Here is a 23,356-nt window from a genome sequence, read left to right as displayed (position 1 = left end):
GAGACAGCAGAAGCAGCGTGAACTGGCAAAAACCCTAAACTGGTAACAGGCAAGTGGGCAGGGGAGCCGTGATTCCTCCTCGCTGCTGGGGGAGGTGTACGAAGAAGGTGCTGCTGTGCCCATGCTCTGTGGAGAGCTGACTTGTATTTTAAATTGATTTTAATCAAACATAGGAGGGAAATGCTTGGAAAAAGTTGCCCTTTTTCATTGTATGCCTTCCCCCTAAAGCTGCTGCTGCTTCTGTCTTTGCCATTTTCTCATTTTTCAAAGTCCAAATGTTTCTACCAGCTCTGTTGCTTGCAAAATGAAGGAAAATATTTTTTTTCCTGATTGCTTTTTCCCTGAGCAGTCCTTCCTAGGAGGAAAATCTGAGAAACAGCTGTGCTAGCAGGGGAAGCGCTGCTGCTTGCCAGCCTGGGCAGCTCTCAGCAAGAGCACAGAGAGACCTGGTGTTGCCCCTGTGTGCTCGAGGAGCGCCCTGGAAATGCACGGTGCCTCTGGGAAGCTCAGCGGGTGGAAAGCACAACAACAACCCGGTGTGTTTGTGCATGAAGCTGGCATGGTCAGCTGGCAGCACAGGTTGTCCCACCAGCTTGACAGTACTCAAAGTGGGGTGTTTAGGAGTTGTAAATTCGTTTTAGAGTTCCTTCACTTTTCTTTTTCCTTTTTCACTGCTGGCCAAACCTCACGGTGTCTCCGAGGCTGAGCTGTAGGTGCAGCACGATGCTGCCCAGTGGGGGGCACCTGGGCAGGGACTGGTTTCCACGGGTGGCAGTGCAGCAGCACCTGCCAGAAGGGGCTGCACAGGAGAGTAACTGTTCTTCCAGGTATCTTTTTGATAGGGAAAAAAATGTGAAAATTCTTCTTTCTGCTGCTATTGTAATTAGTTTGCCTTCACTGGTGGTTTTTCACAAAGAAAATCATGAGTGGGTCTGAAGTAAACACCGCTTTGGTTGCAAATGAAGGTAAAGCAGGATAAGAAATGCTGAAGGCTCTGAGTTGTTTATTGAATTCTGCTCCAGATTACTATGTAAAGAAATTTGAGCAATATGATTTTCAGCTAGCTTGATAAAAATAACTAAGCATTGTCAGAAAAGCATGATTAAATCAGGAGGAGAGGTAAACAAGAAGACCAACACGTCGCGTTGTGACTGGAATTCCCTTTCTGCAAAAGAGCGGTGTACATGGGAAAGCAAATCATTAATGAATGCTTTTATCCTCTGAAATATCAAAGGTGATATGAAAGATTTTATTATGTAAAATTTTCTGTGAAGAAAGGATATGCAAAAGATAGCCTGTGCTGTAAAAAACGCTCCTGCAGTACTTTTTCTTCTCCATAAAGTCACCGAATTACTTGTATCCCTGCCTGCCCTGCGTGTCAAGGGAAAAGGTATGGGGACGAGGCGGCGTGCCTCCTGCACACCCAGCAGCATGGAGCCCTGGGAATTGGCGTGCTGTTGTTTAGAGGGTTAATGGAATAGACCAACAGGGAGTCCGACCCCAGTGTCAAGGGCAGTAATTTTTCTGCAGTGGCTCAAAGAGTTCAGACAAGTTGCTGAATCCTGGGGGCCGCAGCCTGCGCTGCGCACTTGGCCTGAATGCACAGCAAGAGTAGCCCAACTTTTCTTCCTTCCCTGCATTTAGCATCTGCCTCATAAATTCTCCTTCCTAGGACTGTCTGGCATAGGAGCACACTTATTTAAGGTCAGAGCTAGGTTTTTGATGGCTTCCATAATGCTGACTGCCATTCTTAAGAATATATGCTGAAAGAAATATAAATTGACTAGCCTTTGCTGCCTGCAGCTGTTTATCAAAGTTCTCAGCCATAAGGAATAAATATCGTCGTGCTCTTCCATTTGCTGCTAACGCCACTGAGGCCAGACAATGTGCAGCTGATGAACGAGTGGGTAATAGCTCTGGGTTTAACATCCCAGCTTCTGCCAGAGTGCTACTGAAGCAGTTTGTTTGGGACTGCAAGTGCTGGAAGTGCTGGCCTCTCAGCAAGTGCTAACTTTCCCCCCAAAAAGCACAGCTTCTGATTTAAATTATATACTAGTTTGCCTTAATGTAACGCCACAGGGGGTTGCTGTGCTGCTGGAAAAGGCACTGGAGGCTGCTTCTCAGCGCACACGTTCGTGAAGCCTTCCCAGCCTCTCATCCCATCTGGTTGGCTCTTTCCATTAAAATGCGCAAGTGGGAGAAGTAAAGTAGGGCTTTCTAGACTGGACTCAAACAAATGCAGAGGAAAGTCATGGAGGGGATCTTCAGAAGCTTTTGAGAGCAGCCAAGTGTCTGAGAGAGTGAAGTGGTGTGCGAGGAATGGTAGAAATTCACCATGGAAAAATCAGCTGATGTGCTGGCAAGGGGATGTCTGTGTTCAGACACTGGAGCACAACAGAGAGCCCTTTTTATGGAGGAGGCCTTGAATATCTGTCTGATTTACAACACCGACGTATCTGTGGAGGTACGGCTTCCTTGGCCTTTATGGAGCGACAGTGAAGACAACAGGATCCTGCTGAGGCCTGCTCAGGCTCCCTGGGGATGCTGTAGGACACAGGTTTCTCCCTTTGGACATCTTGCTGCTTCAGCTCTTCTGGTCTGTCCTTCATGTCTGGGTTCTTCTGGAAGAAGGCAAAGGTGATAGTGAAGAACACAGGTGCCATGCAGTAAGGACTTCATGCGCTGTGCAGAGAGCCCCTTCTCTTCAGCAGAGTTACCTGCACTGCAGTACCAAAGCTCTGGGTGTCTGGGCCTGCCCCGTGCCCCAGCAAGGTGCCAGGAGCCAAAGCTGTGCTCTAGTGCTGATCTCTCGTCTGCTGAAATGCCCGAGTGACTTACAGCTTCTTAGTCCAATTGTTCAAAGCAGAAAGGATTGTTCTATGAACATTTGAGATGTACAGATAGTTTGGTCACAGCTGAAATGTAGAGGCACTGCCGTGGTTACAGCACTCCTGGAGCAGACAAGACTTAGATTCAGAGAGGCTCAGTAATGCATCTGCAACTTTTTCTCCTAAGGAACAGTGTAAGTGAGTGTGGAAACATCTCGGCAGAAAATAGTAAATAATCTCCACCTTTGGTCCAAAGTCCAAAGTGAATTGAAACAAAAACATCTGGGGCATTTTGGAGAGGTTAGGTAACTTCTGCATAAATGTGAGCATGTTCTGTGTAAATGTAAATACGGGCCTCCACTCCTGGTGCTCGGGGCTGAAGTCGTAGCTCTTGATAGAAATCCACTGTAAGTTGTTGGCTGGATCACTTCTGTCTTCTCACGTTCGTTTGTCCCTGCTTGTACGACATCACTTTCAGGGTGATTAAAGACCTCATGGCTGGGCCAGGGATTTCACAGGGTGGTTTCAAAGTTTTTAGAGAGGGTCCAATGCGCAGAGCTCAGGTTAGAGCATTCACAGTGGTGGGGAGGTGAAATGAGAAATGTGCAAATGTAATGACACTTCCTGCCTTCCTGCCACTTGCTTGTTATGCTCATCGCACCTTCAGCTCCTTGTGGAAGGTCTCACAAGGACAGAGCTGTGGCATTTCTCCTGCAGCCCCTTAGCATAACACGACCCTTATTTTCTTCAGGGTCTCTGAGCCCAGGTCTAATCCCAATTTCAAATAGGTTGCACTGACAGTATTCCTATCCACTCAGTAATGCTACATCATCCTGCATGGCACTTCTGAGTTTTCCACCAATTTTGGCTGCCCTGCAGACGATGCCTTAAGCAAACTGCTCGGCTCTGCTCCCGCAGCCGGGGCTGGCTCCAAGGCAGGTTCTCCTTCCCCAAATACACCACGGATCAGTACGTGTTATAACGGCACCCTTGCTTTTTATTAACACAGCCTTATTTTAAGCTCCAGTGAAAGCTTTCTCTGAAGCTTTGGTGCAGGCTTCCATGGCGTAGGTGTTTCGCTAATGACCTCTAATGAGTGCCGGCAGTTAACGGAGCGAGCCGAGCGGCTAACAGGCTCGTGCCCTTGCACGGGGTGATGCTGCATGCCACGCACACAGTCTGAGCGGAGCTGGGGTGTGCCAGGAGAAGTGACGAGCTGTGAAGCGCACTGAGTTGGAAGCCTGCTGGCTCTTGGCCCAGCTCTTGGCTGGGAAGAAGAAATCGGAGGAGGGAAGAGGCTGTGGCCAGCACAAGCCTCTCTCTGCAGCACAGTGTGAAGCAGGAATAGCAAGGACGGCTCTTAGCAAGCTGCTGGGAACTGATTTCATGTCTGCCCCACAGCTCCCTCGTCTCGCACCAGGGTGACTGTCCCTGGGCGGCACGGTGCTGTGCCTTGCAGGCGGCAGCGATCCCGTCTGTGCTTCCTGGGGTCAGGTCTCTGAGCAGCGCTGTCACCTGCTTTTCCTGTGCCCATTTGGGCCAAGAGGCTTGAGGAGTGTGCCTTATTCTGCCCTTGCTGTGCATGTCTCTTCTTTTATGGTTTCTCCTTATAACCCTAACGTTCTCTTACTGTGGTTTTTAGAGTGTGAATAGGACCAGTGGCAGAACATGCACTTAGAAAACGCTGTCTTTTTTGTCTGGAGGTCCTGTCCATGGCTTTTTGTTGCTTCAGCAGTCCCAGACTGGCTAGAAGAAGCGTTTTAATCTGGTTCAGATGTTGTCTGTGATAACAGGGCTGGGATAAACCTTCACATTGCAGGGAGGCTGGCAAACAAGAGATGACTCAGGGCTGCAACACAGCACTGCTCAGGGTGTGCCATCTGAACTGCATGGGTTAGAAAGCAATTGCAACGTATGCTAGCCTTCGAGGTAGCGAATCACTTGGTGGTGTACCCACATCGATGGGCTGAATGCAGGCAGTGCGCCTGGTCCTGCCTCTGGGCTCCTTGAGAAGAACTTGTCTGGGTGCCAGGCTGCCAGGGGCAGCGCATCAGCCCGCAGGGCTGGGCCTCTGTGCATCCCCTCTGATGGGGGGAGGATGAAATATCTGTGTAATTTAAATTAAATGCTGCCCTAATTTGTTGGCATTTAATTTTCATTTCACACTGGCAGTGGTGCAGGGCACTCCGGAGGGGACGAGCGCTGGGTGGCTGGCTGGAAGGGCTGACCCACAGATACCGGGTTTAGTGGGGAGGCCTGGGGGAAGCCAGCCAAGTGCTGCTGTAAACTTTAAAAAATGTTCATTTTTGTACATCTGGGCATCTGAACCCGCTGTGAGACCTTGCCCTCATCATTAAGCTGCTGAATGCCCCTGCTTCTGGTTTCTACCTGAGGTATTTTGCAGGTGCTTATAAGGAAACTCCTCTCCCACTCAATTCGGGAAGCCTGACCCAGGTTCTTTTGTAACCTCCGCCCAGGTAAAGCAGTGCTGCTGTTGCATTGCAGATGAGAAGCCCCTGAACCTTTTGAATGTTTGGGAGAGTTCGAAGTTTTTTCCAGCCATTTATAATTTGTCTTTGAGAACTAAAGCTTATTTCTAGCGTTACCCTTCATGCTTTGATGTCTTTATAAACACTACAAAAATGTCTCCCTGTCTGCTGTGGCTCTACATTTATAGCACGCTTACAGCAAAATCCTATTTCTATTTGTAGTTGTAAAAACTCCCAAACTGATCCTTAAATAGATCTGATTGCTCTGTAGTCCTTACGGCCCCAATTTGTCTTCAAAATATTGGTCTATCCTTTCTAGTCACAAAACATATGCCCCTTCTGTCTGCCACCAAGGATTTCTGTAGCGCGAGTACTCTGCGCGGTGCTCTTTGTATTTTCCATGTGGGGATTAGGAGAGGCTTAATGGAGTGTAAATCTTTACATGATTTGAATAAACAATTTTCTGCCTTTCTTCTGATGGTTAATTTTGTTCATTAATTTTTTTCTGTCTCACAGACCAGCCGTAGGGATCAGGGAGACCTGAGGTCAAGTATTGCTGGAAAGGAAGGGCTAGAGGGGAGCTGTACCTACAGCAGGTTTTTTGGATTTGATTGGGAGCATTGAAGGACAGCTGCGTTCTCATATGTAAGGAAGGCACGGAATTAACCTCACTTTCTGTACAGAGCTGATCCACCTCTGCGAGCTCTGTAAGTGATCTGGCTATCACTTCTATGAGCTTATGTCTTATTTAGTTCTGGTTTGAAATACCAGCATTTCAATAGGAAGAGAGTTTCTCATTTTGTTAAATGTTTTACATCCTGAATTGGGTAAAGAAGTCAAAATGGAAAAAGCAAATCAACTAAAAATAATGCAGGGAGGTTGGAAAAAACAAAGGATCTGTGGCTCTTCATCTGCCCAGGTCAGGACTGCCTGCTGCCTGCAGGCCCTGGGGAGCCCAGGGTCTTTCCCCTGGCGCCAGGCCCATCAGCTCTGCCACCAGCCCTCCTCCCGTGCCCGCTCACCTGGGGCTCACTGGGGCAAGGCAGCGCCACCAGCCTGGGTGGCTGCCAGCTCCTGGCTCAGCAGAGCAGCCTTGGCTGGTCAGTAGGGCCGTGCTTTCTGCCGCTGCTATTTGCACGTGTGCCGCAGTCACCAGCCGTTCTTTACATGGAGCTGTAGGGTGGGACGCAGAGCTTGGGTAAAAGAAAGTTTTTCATTTGCCGCCCTTACCGTTTGTCCTGACACCATCTGTGGAGCTCGTGGCGTCCCGGCTGGGTTTCCCAGCTGGAAGGGTTCAGTTCACATTTGTGTCACTCCTGTAGGCACACACCGCCACTGTAATTACTGCGGGGCCATTATAAACTAAATGTAGTGTACTTTCTCCTCCTTTGGTGTTGCAAATTGACATTAATAGGCATAGTTTGGAACATGTTATTTATTCTACAGAAATTATCTGAACTATTCTGCTGCTTAAAGCTTTCTTGGTAATTTTCCTTGTGCTCCTTAACCCACACTCAGGTCTGGGTGCTTGGGACAAGGGCCTGAGTCAGGATGAATTGGGATCTTTGGGATTACTGGGGAGTTCTGCTTCAGTAAGTTATTAAAAATAAGCCTTAAAGGAGAACAAGCTCAGGGTAGAAAGACATATCTGTCAATTGATTTTAAGACATTTCTGAGTGGAGGACGCCGGTGAGAAATTATGTGACGGTGCTGATAGACATTTCTCTGAAAAAACGACCAAGATGTTGAGATCAGTTTTTATGGTGTTGGATTGTCCACTGCAAAGAGAAGAGGCATACATTTGGGGCTCGGTATTGCTGCAGGCTTCACAGATTCAACCGAGGAGGCTTTGTTGAAGAGCTGTCATTGCAGGGCATGTGGCCCCTCCAAAGACATCCATCCCCATGGCCCCTCCAAAGACATCCATCCAAGAGCTCTCCTCGAGCAAACCTCGCACACCTGCAGCAGCAGCCATTTGAAGAACGTGTCGCCTTTGTGCAACTTTTTATGTCACAGCATCCCACTGGTTTTTATTAGAAATACTATGTGGAATAAAACTCATTAGTTTCTTCTTTTTAGCATTTTTATCAGAAATGCAGTGAGCGATGCTGCTGTTTCGTCCCTGGAGCAGCTGTAGGGAAGTCAGCAGTAGCATGCCAGGGACATGTACAGCTCTGCCCATGCAAGCACCCTCGGGTTATGTCGTGTTGTGCGTAGGCTGGCTGCCTTGTTTGTAACCTTCACCTCTTTGTGTTAAAGAAACAGCTGAAAATCTCTCTTTTTGATTTCAGAGCAGCTCGCACCTCTGTTTTGCCCCTCTGTTTAAAGCTCGAGAGCTGTGCAGTGCTTTAACATAATTGTTGTGTACAGTTCTTCCCGTGTACTTGCTCGCCTCAGCAAACAGAGGACTGCACACCATTGATGTTTACAGGCTGCAAAATGCAGTCCCTAGGGTTGTTTATACATGATGCTTGTTTTATTTTCTCTCCCAGTGCTCATATCTGTCAGATGACAGCTGGGAAATGCAAGACACTAGCATCTATATGAAATGAGAAGCAATTTTCTGTTGGTTTAATATGCAAGCATCGGTTCTAGGAGAGAGGCTCCTCAGTTTTGTCTTCCCCAGTTGAAGGACTGGAAGGAAGGAGACAAAAAGCCCTGGGTATTTCTGTTCCAGCGGGAAAGGAGCTTCCCATGCAGGCAGCAGCAGGGTCAAGCCTTAGAGCGAAGGAGCAAGAACGGCCCCTGGGTTTTAGGTGCCGAGCAGGACAGCTCTGACGGTGAGGTTCAACTGAAGGGTGGCTCCGAGTACCGCTCTGAAGCAGCGCCCACATGGAAGATGGTTCACATTCACACAGGGGACAGTTACCTATTCGAGGGTTAATCCTGGTTTCTCGCAGCTGAGCCTGGTATGAAGCCCTCAGATGTGTTTGCATACTGCCCTTGCTTTGAGCCTCTGACACTACCATTACATATGAATTTTGTGGTTCTTTACATCTGGAGGAGCTGCATTACACGGAGCCACATCACACAGTGCCCAGGAGCACGTGCCATGTACAGAGACAAAACATGTGCTCGTTCTGCTGGGTGGTGCTTCATATCGATGAGTACATGGAGAGGCAGGATGGCGCATGGAAGTGGGCAGCAGACCAGGAACCTGGCAGCAGTCTTCTAAAAACACCAGGACGTCCTTGCTGAGGAAGGCTGCCCGGTATGGCCAGGGCTGGCCCCGGGTGCAGGGTGTTCCCCGTGCCCGTGTGCTCCTGGCCACCCGCAGGAGCTGGTGCTGGTGACCTCCCTTCCCTTCTTGCTTTGTGCTCCTGGGTGCACGGCAGAGCTGTGGCACTGCCACATCGCAGCTGTAGAGGGAAGATAACAACGCTCATCTTCCAGACGGGGATTTTGGTAGGATCAGACAGTTAATGTTTGTGTGGGTCTTTAAAATGTAAAGTGCTACATAAATGATGAGCGTCCCCGTTAAACACCAGGGACATCTGTGTTGTTGTATAAATAGCAAACAATAATAAAAATATTAAATTGGGTAGACTTCTTAAATAGTTATTTCTCCAAGCTGCCTGTGACATCTTTTTTAAATCATTCAGAAGCAAATTAGCATGCAAATGTTTCTGCCTCCATTAGCAGATGATTTTGCCAGTTTTTAGTTGAAAAGTTGAACAATGCAAGATTAGCAGTAAAAGCCTGTTATTCTCTCAGTTACAATGGAAATCACTTGTCAGAAAGAATCCAAGGGATTTCTGCCTCTAGTTTAAAAAAAAAACGCTTAAAGGAAATCTACAGAGAAATACCATCCAAGATCTGGTGACCTCAAAGGAGAAAATAACCAACCACGGAATAACTTCAAATCCTCACCTGCACCTGTCGTGGGAAGGCAGCACATCTTGTGGCTTCCTTCCCCATCATCTGCCTCTTGACTTTTGCAAGGTCAAACATGTTTGGTCTCATCCAAGCACACAAATCAATGAAACGGGACGTGACTGACAGCCCAGCTTTCAGCCAGGCTGTGGTGGTTTAAACAAATCCTGCATGAATTTAGAATTCGTCTGAAGCCATGTGAGTGGTGCAAATGGGTTTTGCTTCAGGTGAGCAGGAGAATCAGATCTGTTGCCTGGAATTGGAGCGTTGCAATGGATCTCCTTGCCATTTTGCATGCCTTTTGCTGCTTGTCTCCAGTTTTTATCCTCCTCCTCAGCACTGTTTCTGGCTTTCTGATTATCAGAACATCCTCGTTCCCTGTAAGGTATGGGTTACACCTAAGCCTGTTTAATGGCAGCTGCTGCCAGAAGTGGTCCCAGCTCCACCCTTGGCTTTGCATCCCTGCTGTCCCTTTTACATCAGATCTTGCAATGAGCACATTTTAGAAGTGGTTGGCCAAGCTTGGTGGAAAACGAGCTTACTGGAAAAACAGACAGACAAACAAAACCCCAACCCCCCCTCAGCACAGTCGTCAATTTTAACACAAGCAAGGGGATGGGAGCCTGGAGCAGGGACAAACTGCCGAGGGAGTGCAGACTGCTTCTTTTGACAAAACCTACAATTGCATGAGATTAAATGTAATGTCACATACCTGTGGTGTGATCCCTGTCATGAGCATAGTGCAGATCAATGCTTGTCGTACTCAGTGCAATACTGCTGGTGAGCCAAGGGAAGGTACCCAAGGTCCCGAGCCAGGCGTAGGAACCTCACAGCGGGCTCCCAAGACGGTGGGCTGGGAAGTGCCGTATCTGATGGTATCTTACCCGTCCTTCAGGTGTTCCCCGTGTGAGGCACAGGACTGCTCCTTTCCTCCCTTTCCCTTGAGCTGCCACGAGTGAGATGCCGGCAGCTGCTCTCGGGGCATTGAGCACGGTGCGGCTCCTGGCTGCACTTCAGGGCTCTGAGGTTACTGCAAAGCGAGTTGTGCGCTCAGTGACCTAACTGGGTCCCATCCCAGTCCTTTCACTTCAGAGAGACAAGTCGTGATTGTTTGGATGTCGGCTCAGGCACTGCTTTCAAAATGCTGCCTTTACATGGAGCTGGTGCTGAATCCCAGCAGGCTGGTGGGGGCTGTGAGCATGCAGACAGCCTGCTGGAGCGGGGCGCTGCCCATCCTCACCTGCCACGCAGCAGGAAGGGCGAGCAGGGCTGCATTACCTGCGTCGGGTAGCTCTGGGTGCCTCGGCACCAGGCACAGCAGCATGGGGGCTGCTGACCCACGGCATCTCCTCAGCTGTGCGGTGCCCAACGGGGTGAGGGCCGGGAGCTGCTAGGGATGCTCTGGTGAAGGCGATTCATCGTGGCCCACAGGCTGCTCAGACAGGAATCACGCCTCTTCCAGTAGAGTTGCCAAGAGCTGCAGGCAGTGGAGATGCGGATTGCTGAGCGCTGGGACCGGGGGCCTCCAGTGTTCAGTGTTTTCAGCACGTCTCATCACTGAATCACCCTTCAACATGGTCGTCAGCACAGACTGACGAGACCACAGCCTGAAGGCACCTTGCACTGCAGCAAATAGCACCAGCTAGCATGCAGGAGATGTTAGACTCCCTGTGGAATTATTTTTTGAGTTCTGTAAACCCTGTGTCTTCCTGTCATCTTGGCTCAGGCAGCAGAAATTGGCAAAGCTCCTCCGCCTCTGTGGGGGCAGTGCCCTGGAACTGGAACTGCAACTGCAGCAGGGATGGGACTGCAGGAGGAGGGAGACTGGATGAAGTGGAAGTGAGCAGGAGGAGCTGCGTAGCCATCCAGGATGCCCTGTGTGTAGCGGGGGTACATCATAGCTGAATCCAGAACAGCTGCCCTAACACATCCATGCCTCTGTTAAAAGATAAAGCTGGTGGGATGGAAACCCGGGGGGTCAGACAGGCAATTGCTGCTGTGTTTCTAATTCCTCTTGCATATTTCTGATACAGATAAAATAAGTCTGCAAGATGAGCCATCCTGCACTAGCAAACAGATGGGCAGATGATGCTTAGAGAAGTAGGGACCTGTTGAGTCCTGCATCTTCTGCACAAGGTGTGCACATCTGGCCACCGTCTGCCCGCTGCTGTGCTCTCAGCTTGCTTGTTCCCCAGACATCTCCAAAAGGTTTCTGGCCCTTAGGTACCAGATGTAGATGCGGTCGCAGCCCAGAGAAGCCAACTTACTTGGCTGGATCCCCAGCAAGGGGAGCAGGCAGGGACCTCCATGAAATGTGCACGTTCCCGTGCATCTGTCCTGGGAGCGGAGGAAAGCGAGCTCCAGCCACAGGCACCCGGAGCAGGGCGTCAGTCTCTACCATGTGCATCTGTGCCAGCTTCCCGTGAGGGGCTCAAGCACATAGCGAGGCAAACAGTTTCGGAGTATGGGCACACAATCACAGCAGTAGTTACTCTTGTTTGCCTGAGTTACTGCTGCTCATCAGACAGCTCCAGTACTCAGGGGAGGTGTGCTCACAGCTGGTGAGAAACGCAGATCCCAGCACGACGGAGCACAGGCGTTGCAGCAGAGGAGCTGCAGCAAGTTACACGTTAAGGTGAGACTTCCAGTAGTGGTTTTGGCTGTCAGACAGATGAGATTGGTTTGTAGATGGCAAAACCGATGGAGGCTCAGAATAGGTCTGCCGTTTTGAGAGTCCCAGCCCTAGGCATCTGACGCTCTTCTCTCTGAGGAAGGTTGTTGCTGTAGCAATGTCATGTGTACGTGACACTCGCTCCATGTTGGCCTTGTGCAGTACAGCTCTGGTTTCAAAATAAGTAGCCCTGAACTCCAGGCCGTGTGCCTGCAGCCCTGCAGCTTCAGGGCACCCCATGGCAGGCGATGCAGGCAGCCAGGCAGAGGCTCTCTGCTTTCTGCTGCTTGGGCCAGTCACATTCTGAGAAGGTAAACTGCTCAGCACAGCAGCACTTCGGCTTTTAGGAAGAAGGAAAATGCGCTGTTCACTGTGTTAGTTCCAGAAATAACGGGGAACGGTGTGCTGGAGAGATGTAGGTAGCCAGCAGTCTTCATGAGGGGAGGCTGTAAGGGGTGGATGCGCAGACCTGTGCCCAGAACACCTCTGTGCCCTTCATCAGAAAGGCAGCCTCTACAAGAGGAAGAGATCTCATCAGATGTTTTAATTTGCAGCATCTTAAAAATCTGTTCTGCCCTAACAATTACTCTTTAAAAAAAATCTACTAATGCGAGTTGTTAATTTTGTTAATATTGAGAATTTAGCTCCTGTGCGGCATGATTTATGAAGTTTCTGAGATGTAAAAATGCCACCACTCATCCAGTAATTGCTAACAGCTTGACTGGCTGAAGAAAAGGTGTCCAACTTTGCCTCACAGCGAAGTAATACCTCATTTTGGGGACACTCCATGCACAGTGTGGTTTCTGTGAGTGGTGTAATAGGAAGGGATGGATTAATCTTTTCCAGTTGAAACATCTCTGAGGCCTGCAGATTGAATGGAGTTTTACGTCTGGTTAATTAGCAGCTCCACGCGGAGATGTGGCTTGGGACAGTCAGTGGGTGAGGAGGAATACAATTTCTGAGCTTAGTATAAATCATTCTGTTTGACTTTTCTTGCTGTCAGACTTAAAACCTATTTTCTGCATGGTTTTCACGTCATTTCCTCCATAGTCCCCAGGATGAAATAAAATAATTTCATGCATGATAAAGAAATCTCCGGTCAGTTCTGTTCTGAGAGCGACTGGCGTCGGGAGCTTTGCAGTAAGTGAAAAGGAGGCACAACCTTTCAGAATTTAGTTCAAAGACTTTTTTTTTTTTTTTTCCCACTGAATCTTCAGAGACTCCTGTTTTGTCACTGCTGACACGCTTCTGATCACTAACCCACCCACAGTGCTCTCTGTACCACTGCAGGTAGTACAGATGGCGAGTGCTTCTCTCCCCTTACTGCCCTGGGGCACCGTTCCGACAGCAAAGCCGTGCTCTCCTGCGGCTGTGAGATCCTCTTACGCACACGCAGTCAATAGGAGCTGGGTGTCCAACATAAACCTGCCTTGCCACGGCACTCAGCTTCTGCCCTGGCTTCAGCCTTCTGCTGACAGCGAGTAATTTTCAGCTTACTCTCCTCAAAGCAAAAGCAAAACTGCTCAGCAGCTCCTTCCAACCCATCGCCGCTTACCTGAGATAAAAGGCAGCATGGGGAACATGTCGGGGGAGCAGCACATCACAGCGGGACTTGGTGCGGTAGTGGAGGGTCCGATCCTCCCCGTTGGGACCTGTCGCTCCATGTTGCCAGCTAGCCCAAGCAGCTGCAGGGCTCTCTCATTATTATTCACCATGTTTAACGCAGAATTGTAAAACACTGAACTCAGATGAAAATAGGCAGCCCTAGATGATGCAGCCAACTGCAAGCTATCGCAGCAGAGGGGTGCTCTCCCTGTGACGGTGGAGCAGCATCAGGACGAATCTGAATGCTTGTGGCAATCCCATCCAACTTTTATTCAGAAGTAATTTGCTAACAATCATGAGACTGAAGAAACGAATATGCTGTACCCTGTTGGCATTCACTGAGGGTGTTTTCAGGCACAGCTCTAAGGAGGCTGCTGAATGACACAGCCAAACAAGGGATGGAGGCTCAGGTGCTGAGCGCTCCTGTACCGGTGGGTGCTCCTGAGCTTTGCTGAGGCTTTAATGACCTGCTTGGATTCATACTTGCCTTGTACTAATCTGGGGTCAGTGACTTCAACGGGAGGCTTCCAAAATCACAAATGTAAGAATGAGGAGCATTTGACCCTTGCCATGATCACAGCAGAAATGCCATCACTTGCTGCTTACAGGAGAAAGGAAAAAAAGGAAGACTGAAGACTGAGCACACGTGTGATCTACAGTCCTGGCAAAGTAAGGTATAAAGATTTAATAGCTATCAGACCTTAATAGGATCAAGTCCCTATGGCTGGAGCCAGAGCAATGGCAGGAAGCTGTCCATAGCCTGTTTAACGAACCTAATTTCCTTTAATGACAAGGTTACCCACCTAGCTGAACGAGGGAATCCAGCTCATGTAGTGTTTCTGGTTTTCAGCGAAGCTTTCGGTACTGTTTGTCACCTGGACAAAATGTCCATCATACAGCTAGACAAGTGCATAATGGGGTGGGTGGCCAATTGGCTGTGGGTTGGGTACGATGGGGTTACAGCAGGCTGGTGGCCAGTCACCAGTGGGGTTCCCCAGAGCTCCATTTAGGGCCAGTTATCTTCAGTGTTGTCATAAGTGACCTGGATGCAGGACACGAACACATAATAAGTAAGTTTCTGACAACACTAAATTAGGAGCTGTTGACTCCCTTGAGGGTGGAGAGGCCTTGCAGAGGGATCCTGACAAATCAGGGGGCTGGGCAACCTCCAACCACATGAAATTCCACAAGAGCAAGCGCTGGATTCTGCACATGGGACAAGGCAGCCCTGGGCATACCTACAGGAAGAGTGACAAGGGGCTGGAGAGCAGCCCCACAGAAAGGGGCCAGGCCCTGGCACAGCTCCCCAGGGCAGTGGTCACAGCACCGAGCCTGCTGCTGGAGGCCAAGATAATGCCCTCAGACAGATGGCCTGATTTTGGGTAGTCCTGTGTGGAGTTGGACTACGATGATCCTTGTGGGTCCCTTCCAGCTTGGAATATTCGCGCTGGGGTTTGTTTAGCTAACTTGTCCCCACTTTCTAAATTCTAGTCCAGGCACTGCGTTAGTGCAGCTTTTAACCTGTAATCTAGTCTTGCACCACATTTACCACCTCCCTGTTACTCTAGGCTTCAGAACTGAGAAGTGTGGGATGGAGCAGGTGAAGGTCATCAGCTCCTCCTCGAGCCCACGCGCAGTCCTCAGGCAGGCTCTGCAGGGACATGAGCTGCACTCCTCCTGGTCAGTTATTATTTCATTTTCTGCAGCTTCGCTAACTCTCCTAGCACCGGCAGATTCTTGGAGATGTTAAATGCCATCGTGCTCTGCACACCCCAGCAAGTTCCCCAGGGTTCAGCTGCATCAGTGAATGGCACAACTTGTAATTCATCCTGTCGATAAGTGGGTGTGTTAATCAAGGGGAAAATCTGTGCAATTGACTGGTCTTGATTCCAATTAATTTCCCATTAACAGATTTCCTAAATCATTAACAGAATGCCTAGACGCAGATGATGCCAATAACTCTCTGGCACATATGGCCTTCCTGCCCTCCTGGGAGGGGAGTGGGCTGGCACAGCCTGGAGGGAAGGCTTTGAGGTGCTTGTGCTTTTCTGAAAGCAGGGATTTTTATTTTATTTTATTTTATTTTTTTACCTGAATGTCTTTATAGTGGGGGCTGTCAGCCAGAAGACTTTTGTCTTAGGTAAGATTGATCTCTTTGTAAAAGGAGATGAGGTTGCGTGTGATAAGAATCGAAGTTTGTAGTAGCGTCTGTAGTGTGAAGTCTGGTAACTTTAATTTCTATCTGAAGTTACTGTGGCTCTACATAAATCAAAAGAATATTGTGTTCCCTCTGTATCCATTACTTTTATTCTTAAACGATGAGGGCTTTTCACAGTATACCTACTGAAAAAAATACCGTGTTAGTGAAGCATGTCTATTCTTTTCCATTCATTCTAAAAAACCCTAAGGGCTACGGAAAGGCATTTTGGAGCTGTTAATAACTGCGGGTATTGATTAGGGAGTAGAGAACTGAGATTCTGGCTTATGGTACAGAGGACTTGCTACAGGATCAGACCACTGAATTGTGCAGTCCTCAGTACATCAGGAGGGAAGACATTTTTTGGCATATTTAGGTATTCTGAAAGTTTTATTGTGCTTAAGGTTCTTGCTGTTTTGCTGTTCCCCCCACACGCCCTGGGGAATTCCTGGCACCTCTGAAGTTGGTGGAGGTTCTGTGGTGGACTGTGGTTAGTGAGCCTGTGATTTATCCTTCAGTTTGTGGTTTGCAATGAACCACCAGAATTCATCAGTACTCCTGGGCGCTCTATTTTAGGCTGCTGTTGGCTTCTAGCTTTGCCATGGACTTGAGTAATGACTGCTATTGCAAATGAATACCCTTACAATTAACCACAGCAAAGCTGAGTCGTATCTTTAGTTGTGGGTGCTTTGTTCAGAGCATCTGTGTCAAGTGAGCTTGGTGTCTGTCTTGTCTATGCAGGTTGGTTCTGGTAAAAGTTACTGTGCCCCTGTTTTTTCAAGGTTTGTTGTGTCTTTCTACCTGAAGTCGTGTCTGAGTGCTGGTTTCTGGGATGTGGTAGCCTCATCTGTACTGTGTGGTGACTGGGTGTGTGCAGTACATCACAAGGCAACGTTCAATAGTCCTTTGATTCTTCTACAAATGATAGACTTGGTTTAAATGTGGTTTTCTTTTGGTATGTCTCAGATCCAAGTGCTTACAAGTTCAGGTTTGGACCCTCACAGTGAGGGCAGCTTTACCAACAAATGCTGCCCTGGGAGCTGCCATCGAAATAGGACATTGAGCATCAGTTGTGCAAGCCTGGAATTTAAAACAGCAGCAGAAGGAAGGAAAAACACAGAGCAAATAGTCTGACTGCAGAGAAGGAAAATAATTTTATTTTATAATTAAGCTACAAAGCAGGATGACAGACTTCATAAACTGAGTCCTGTTTCCCTAGACAAGCCAATTAATGTACATGGTTGGAATGATACGTGTTATAACAAGCAGCATGAAAAATAGCGTGTTTCAAGTTCGGAAAGTTGTTCGCAAAGCCTTTAACGTGCACAGTCAGCTAGATATAAACCACCAACAAATCTATCTTAACAAGCTTTTAAAATGTATTTGGAGTAATGAGAAGAAAATATAGGAAGACTTATAAACACACATGAAACGCATTTCAGCAGTTATAGATTGCGTAGTGTAGTGAAAGCCTTTTAGTTACTGAGCAGCAGTAAAATGTGTTGACTGTTTAATTTGTACACAGTTTTATTTTACAGCATTTTAAAAGTTGCCTTTTGGCAGAGAGAATACATAAGGATGTAGGCTTATTGTAAGACAGATAGCTTGGGCTCTCTTGTCAGCCAACTTCAAGGTTAGAATTATCATGGGAGGATAAAGCTCCCAGGGGCCTTGGACGTACATGGCTCTGTCTGCTTCTCTAACCCGGCTGACTTATGGGTCCTGCTAGTGAAGGTATATTTCAGTATTTGCTGTTCACCCAAAACACCTGTTTTGGATGCTTTGTCAGGGTCTGATCCGAGCATCACATTGTACAACCTGCCCTTCATCCAGTGGACTTAAGATGGGACTTTTAATGAGAAAATGTCATTTTGCAAATGTGCCATAGTGACACAGAGCAGGTTTCTCGTTGCTGTTTGTGAAAGGACTGTGACTTCCCACATTTTGCTTACTATAAGCACCACGTGGGAGTCCCAGAGTTCATCGTGAGGTCTAGAAACTCCAGTGCAGACAACTTTAGAGTCAGTATCTTCAAGCGTAGCTCAGATGAAGAATAATGCAATTTGGATAGAGCATGTAATAGTTCTTCACCCTGACCTAGGAGTTTGGGTTCCCCCCCTCCAGTCAAAAGGCAAATGGCTTGGAGATGTAGGAGAAGTAGTAAGCAGGACAATAACAGCATTGCACAGAACTACTTTAAGATGTTGGTGTAGCAGGGTGGGCAATAGCTACGTGTACAATGTATTGCGAAGGGGAAAGAAGGTTCTAGTGCTTACCTAGCTTCAAGTTTCAAGATACGAGGCCTTAATAACTAAAAGGCAATATGAATGGGCAGGAGCAGAACTTCCACTTCAGCAGCTGGGCATGACGATCTATCTGCGTGCTGTAAGGTTTATTTATGATTTTTTCCTCCTCTGCTCTAGCATTGTTATAAATGTGAAGCTGTTGTTTCTTGGCTACTCGAAACTAAATGCACATGATGAGCTGTGCCGATTTCTGTGCTGTACTTGGATGGCGTTTATGAATCCCATTCACCATAGGTACGAGCCAAAGAGTCATGGGCAAGCCCTGTAGCATCAAAGCCATGAAAGGCTCCATTCAGTCCTGTCATTATTGCTGATCTAACGGCTGGGAAACAGCTCTGCTGTTCTGGAGATGAATAAGAGCTCTCAAAATAGCAGCCCCGTTGTGGTTTGGTGCAACATCCTCTGAATCAGTGGTAGTTAAGGCTGTTTCCACGCTCTCCTTGCCTCCCCCCAAGATGAAGGACTGAGTCCCCACTCTCCTGAAGTAAGAAAGCTTCACCAGCAGTTTCTGTTAGCATGTGGATGGACCAACTGCCTTCCCTGGGCAGGCAGCTGGTTTCCAGCCATCTCTAGGCCAACTTTTACTTTAGCATCTGGTTGTCGTTACATAGAGTGAATGGGCCTGCTTTTCCATCTCTCTTATGTACATTAATACCACACAGCTGGCTTCCACAGCGTGGAGAGAAGCTATTTGCAGAACTGAGACCAGAAATTTGTCAATTCTCTATCGTGTGCAGGCTGACTGCGGTGTTGGGCAGGCATCAGTGCTTCCACTCCTCCCAAAGGTTCAGCTTCTGCTGTAGATGAAAGCTTGCCTTGGTTCCCAAGTGCCACCTTTAAGTTTGGATGCAGTAAATGCCCTCGCTGTGCTTAGTTTGTTCCTCTTCCCAGCACTGTTGACATCTCCTGCTTGTGTTCCTCTTTCTTAGAGCCATGATATACCAAGCATGTGACTTTGAAGGGATAGTACATGGAGATGCAATCAGCTTCCAGGATGCACGGAGCCTTGTGATAACCCCTTGGATGCGAGGGAAAATAGTACATTTCAGATCAAGTTGGTGGCTTCCTTTCTCCCGCTTTCCATGAATTCAGTTTTATCTCTATGTTCAGAATTTCTCATGCAAATGATCACCGAGTCTTTAACTCTGCTTAACTAATTGGTACTTGTATATGCAAGATAACTGATCAACTATACTAATATTGTTGACCCCTCTTTGCCTCTTAGTGCTATCTGTTTTTCCCAGGTGATTGCAATTAGAGCATAATTAATAATCAAATAGCTGCGTTCCTTTTGTTGTGAACACTGTAACAATTACACACAAAGACCGGCACAAAATCCTGAATACATAATTCAGTGCCTTGTGCTTTCCCCACAGAATCCAGGGGAGATTTGCTAGAAAATAGACACAAGTAGTTGATACATAATGTATTTAAAGACCTATAAAAGTTTCATCCTTGTGAACCCACAGGGAATAGGATGGTTTGAATTTAACTTCTGATTGTATGGCTGAGAAATGAGCTACAGATAAAGGGTTGGTTACTGTAACTGGCACCAGACCAAAATAAACGTCGGACCCAGCTGTCTGTATCCTTGAATACATGAATAACTTCATGCTCCTGGGTTGTTTAATTGGATTCTGTGGGACTGCGAATTCGAGTAAACTTATTCATGCATGAGTATGTATTCAGAGTCGTGCTGTTGCAAGTACTCTCATTGTTGAACAGAGGGAGAAATTCCTGGTGAGCGCGGGCGAGGCCGGGCGCTTGGCTTGGGCGTTAGGTCTGCCCTCAGCAGGGGGGTGCCCTCGTCCCCAGCAGCGGTGCCAAGCGGCGTGGGTACTAAACCTGCGGTGTTAGAAGAAATGATTTCTGACCTCTCAAAGGCAAATGCAAATCTAAATTGACTTCTTGGGCTGAAGTAAAGACAGTGATGGGATAGGAGCCCTGGGTGATGGGTGAAGACTCTTCTTCTCGCTGGCTCCCCGAGTCAGGAGCCGCATCAGCCCCAGCCCCGTGCACGCGGGGATGCTTTTCCTGGTGAATGGCGCCGTGTTCCCTGCCTGCTGCTGACCTCAAGCTCCAGCGCCACGGGGAGGCTACAGCCACAGCACGTGGAGGCAGGAGTTAGACCCTCCTGTGCTTGCTTAAATGTCTTCGGCCTTACCTCCCCTGCCAGGGAGTGGTGAAGAAAAGGGAGAGAAGAGTCCATTTGGTGAGAAAGAGGGGCAGGAGGAGGTTAAGTGCTGTGTTTTTACAAAGTAGGCTCCAGATTCACTTGAAAGGCCCTTATACATGTGCCTGCATGGACTAAAGAAATGAGAACTAGGTGGCCAGTTCCCCTAGGGGGGTTTCTCTGTTTTCCCCATTTCTGAAGAGGCACGGGTGGCTCTGTGCTGCGAAACGTCTGGAGTTTCCTGCCTCTGCATAGGGTAACCTGGCTAAATTGCTCCACCCCGGCTGTCCCAGCCTTTCAGCTAGTCAGACAGGGATGGCAACGGGACTGTTCTTTTTACAGAGTGCAACGAGTTTTTTTGTTTGTTTGTTTTTTAATTGCTGTGACAGTCTTGGGTCTGAGAGCACCAATGTGTGAAGACTCCTAAACGACGGTGCTTCCCTGCCTGCTGCTCCCAAACTGGGGTTTCAGCTACCTAAGAGGGAGGAGGGGGGAGAAAAAAAAAAAAAAGAACGTGTTTATGAGCTTTCAGCCCCTCCCTCCTCACCCAGGATCAGTTGATTAAAGCCCGCACCCGGGGGCTGGCACCGAGCGGCTGCGCGGGGCCGGTGCTGCGGCGCCACCTGGCGGGAACGGCCGGGACGGGCCCGGGCCCGGGCCCGGCCCCGGCCCCTCAGGAGCGAGGCCCCGGCCCCGAGCCCCGCAGGCCCCGAGCCCCGCAGGGTTTTTTCCGAGAGCGCTGCTCTGCTACCGCCCAGCTCAGCTTTTCCCAGCAGGTTTTACTGGGATGGGTGGGAAATTGCTGTTAAAATGAGGAGGTGGGGAGGGAAGGGAGAGGGAACAGCCCGAAGTGCAGCGCTGACGGGTTGGGGTACAGTGGGCTCAGCGCCTGGCTGGAAAGCCTGAAATACTGGGGGCTGCAGGAGGCTTCTGAAGTGCTATTGCAAGAAGTTTGAAAAATATTCCGTCTTGCCTCTAAGTTTTAATTGGCACGGATGAATAAGCCAGGTTTTATTGGTAGAAACACTTCAGAGGGTTCTGCATATAATTCTCCTCTAGTTATAGTACTTTTTTTTTACAAGTTTTCTAGCATAAACAGTCTTTGAATATGTGCTGGGCAGTTCCAAAATATCGTCGTGTATCTGTGATGGATGCCTGATGCAAATTAGGCTACAGGATTTCAAGGTTTCATTAAGTTACTGCTACTCGTCTCAGCTTACACAGCTGAGAAAGTGTGAACCGTAAAGTCCAGCTCTCTGATAGCCATAAAAGCGTCCCGTGGTATAAAGCTGATGCCAGGTCCATAAATTATGCTCATGTCCTTAATGGGTCTAACTTAATTTTCCTTTTTGTCAGAATCTGAACCAGGCAGAGCATCTAGCCATGCTGCCCTGAGCTCCTCGTTCTGATTAGCAGGAACATCAACGCGTGCAGGTAAGGCTTCTAGCCTTACCCCTAAACCCAGGGGGTTTGCTATCCGGCTGTCACATAGAAGTAACTCCAGAATAATATCTGGCGATACTGGGCCTCTCTCCTCTTTCAGTTGCCTCACTTGGAAATTGCTCGTTTGCGAAATTAAGGTTAGTCAGCCCGAGGCTCTGGTCTCTTCCACTGGTCATACAGCGGGGTTTATGCAGGAAGAGATGCTGTTCCCTGCCTGTGCATACTTTCATTTCTGCTTCTCATTCAAAGCTTTTCTCAGAGGTTTTGCAATTCTGAGCATCGCTTTCTCTCTTCATTGAGGGAAGGTTGTTGCCTTTGACAGCTGCCAAGGTGTACGCAGGCTGTCACTCGTAAGAGCAAGTCACAACTTTCTGGCTGCATCTCTCAAAATAGGTTAGGTAGTTAGCAAAAGCATTAAGAGCCATTCCTTATAAATTATGATTAATTGAGCATGAATTGTGAATTATAGTTCACATTTGGTGCTCAGCATGATGCTTAGGAACACTTCTGACATGTGGTACTCTGATTTTCCAGAATGAAGGGATGTTGCTAGAGAAGAAGGAAGTATTGTGCTGTTACTGTGGGACACCTTGGAACAGCTCCACTGCTCAGGGATTTTTAGGCTGGATTTTGTCTAGTATTACTCAAGGGATAATTTTACCCAATTTTTATTGCTTTTCTTCCTTCAGATGTGGTTCTTGTTTTGTGGGTTGTTTGTTCCCTCCACCTCCCCATTTCAAGTGAGTTCCTGATAGTACACCTCGTGACTTCACCTTTCTTCCTTAGTCTGTATGTTTTAGGGCAGGCCAAGGATATTCTGTTTTGGGGCAAGAAAAGAAGTTCTAGGCTTTTTAACTATTATTGAATTGGGCAGAAAATGAGAGCTTTAAAAATCCGTATTATTTCTCTGTATCATGAACATAATGACTGGGGATGAAAGAGTTGTAGAGAGCACAGAACAAAAATAAAACAGCTAATACACTGCTTTAGATGTAGATCAGAACGGATATTAATTCCGTGGCTTAAGAAAAAAAAAAAAAAGCTGAATGCTGGGACTGAAGGCATTATTCTGTTCTCATGTTAAGTTAGCATAAGGTTTTCAATTGAGTTCTAAACTGAAGAATTTCAGTTAAACGTCTTTCTTCTGTGGAAGTCCCTTTTTGCACACAAAGTCCACGTGGCAGAATCTGGGTCAGCTGGGCTGGGGACATAGGCTGACCTCGGTCTGGTGACCTCTAATGGCATCGTGCTGGGTGGGACTTTGGGACCAACCTGAATGCTCTGACTGCCATAGGAATACCCATCTATTCCAGCCCAGGGTTACACTTCTGTGTGCATTACAAATCACTTGAATCTTCCATGGAACTTGTTCTTTCTTCATTGTTGTTATTACTTCAATGCTTACAGGGCCACCATAGGAATGAGGAGGGAGAAATTCTTTTGGAAATAATGTTACCCTACATCTATTTATACATGCCAGTCCATGGTCCTAAATCTAAAGGGCTGTAACTACACGTGCAGATATAAAGGGAAGTTTGCTTTCACCCTGGAAATGCTTATAAACTCGTGTTCATGCTTCTTTACAAGTCTCGTGGCTCTTCCATAGGGTAATCAGGACTTGAGGAATCAATTGCAAAGCACAAGTTCTGGCAGAAAAAGAAATAGTAATCCATTTGTGAAGTAATTATGAAGACCAAATGCAGAAGAAAATATGGTTTGCTTGTAGGAAACTCCTGACCAAAGAACAAGATTACATCTTGAAATTGGGGAT

General features: G+C 47.9%; 1 long non-coding RNA gene across 5 annotated transcripts in view; it reads left to right on the top strand.

Moving 5' to 3' along the window:
* Positions 1 to 23,356, top strand: part of LOC311445060 — a 320,201-nt gene that overhangs the window by 277,087 nt on the left and 19,758 nt on the right. Inside the window, exons 1-2 of one of the 5 annotated variants that reach the window (XR_014698180.1) lie at positions 15,468 to 15,606; positions 21,499 to 21,576. The exons of 1 other annotated variant lie outside the window; for it this stretch is intronic. This is a non-coding gene — a long non-coding RNA (uncharacterized lncRNA). Of the gene's footprint in view, positions 1 to 15,457; positions 15,607 to 21,498; positions 21,577 to 23,356 lie in introns of those variants that run through there. 3 more of the 5 variants (XR_014698177.1, XR_014698178.1, XR_014698179.1) reach the window with 3 other exon arrangements.

Source organism: Aythya ferina, assembly GCF_964211825.1.
Source record: "Aythya ferina genome assembly, chromosome: 15".
NCBI classification, from domain to species: Eukaryota; Metazoa; Chordata; class Aves; order Anseriformes; family Anatidae; genus Aythya; species Aythya ferina.
The sequence above is the reverse complement of the archived record's forward strand: the minus strand, read 5'-3'. Positions and strand labels throughout refer to the sequence as shown.